Raw genomic sequence first — 1,527 nt, forward strand, 5'->3', positions numbered from 1 at the left:
TGCCCCCCGCCCCTCCCCCGGGCACCTTCCGGCTAACCCCCTGCGGGCCATTCTCGGGGAGTTCCGTGGCCCCGACTCGGCTCCCCTTGACGAGTGCAGAGCCGGCTGTGGGGTGCGCTAGGGTTTGTGGTGACCCCCAGGCAGGAAAACCCGCGGCTCCACCCCCAGCTTCGGGCGCGCGCAGAGGAGGCACCGCCAGCGGCCCCGGGCGGGGAGACCCCGCTGCGACCCCCCCGGGCCAGGACTACCCGCCGGGGGCGCCTGCGGGCCGCCCCGCTCCGGCGCCCACGCGTGTCGGCAGAACAGCCGCGACCGTCCAGGCCCCGAGCCGGACCCCGGGGGTCTCTCCGGGGCCACCTTTCTCTCAGCACTACCACCCCTCGGCCCGGCTGCCCGAGCCAGACTCTGTCACGAACCCCCTCCCCCTGCACCCCGCTCCCCGTCACCAGCGCAGCCGCCCCCCCCCGCCCGGGACCCTGGCTCCAGCACCCCCCCCGCGGGCCCTCCTGCACCCCCACCGCCCACCCGCGGCGCTTCGCAGGTGCCGGGGTCGCCTTCTCGGGGAGCTGGGGCTCAGGCCCCCGCCGGCAGCCCAGGGCTGGGCCGGCCCCGCCCCCTCCCGGCCGCCGGCCCCGCCGCGCCTCGCTCCCCCGGCCCGGCCCGGCCGCCTCTGCGCGCGGGGCCGCGGGGCTCCCCGTCCCGCGGTGGGAGCGGCGGCGCCCGGCACCCGGCGGGGGCGCGGAAACGTGGGGCCCGCGGCTCTCGCGCCCCCGGGACGGCGGCCCCTGCGCTCCCCGGACCCCCAGGCCCTTCCTCCTGGGAAGCAGCGAGCCTTTCGGGGGCCCAGCGCTCCCCGGCAGCCCCGCGCGCGCCGGCCCGGGTGAGCGCCGCGCGGTCAGACCCGCGTTCCCGAGGCCGGGGCGCGCGGCGGGGCGCGCGGCGGGGCGCGGGGGGCGCGGCGGGGCGCGGCAGGGCCCGCGGCGACGACGCCCCCCGGCCGCGCAGGTGCGGCCTCGGAGGGGCCCGCGGAGCCGCCAGGGCGCCCCCTCCCCGGGGCGGCCGCTCCCCGCGCCGCGGGCCCGTCGAGCCGGGACGTGAGCGCAGGAGCGGCAGCCCGGCCTGGAGCCCGGCCTTCGCGTCTCCCTCACCCTCCGCCGGGGGCCCAGGGCGGATCCGCGCTAGGAAAGGGACCCGGAGGTTTGGGGCGCGGCGCGGCCCACGGCGGGGGCGGGGCGGGGCGGGGCGGCCCCGAGAGCACGTGGGGCCCGGGGCGGGGCGGGGCGCGCCCCGGCGGACGCGCGGGGCTGGCGGAGCAGCTGCCACTCCCCGGGCGAGGCGGGCCTGAGCACCCGTGGGCGGGGCCGGGGCGGGGCCTGGGCGGGGCCGGGGCGTGGCAGGGGCGGGGCCGGCGGGGCCGGGGCGGGGCCGGGGCGGGGCCGGGGCGGGGCGTAGGCCCCGTAGGGTTTCCCTCCTTCCCTCCGCTGCCCGCGCCGGCCCCGCTCCGCCCGCGGCGCACTCGGACGCGCC

Source organism: Talpa europaea, assembly GCF_964194135.1.
Source record: "Talpa europaea genome assembly, chromosome: 7".
Taxonomy (NCBI): Eukaryota; Metazoa; Chordata; class Mammalia; order Eulipotyphla; family Talpidae; genus Talpa; species Talpa europaea.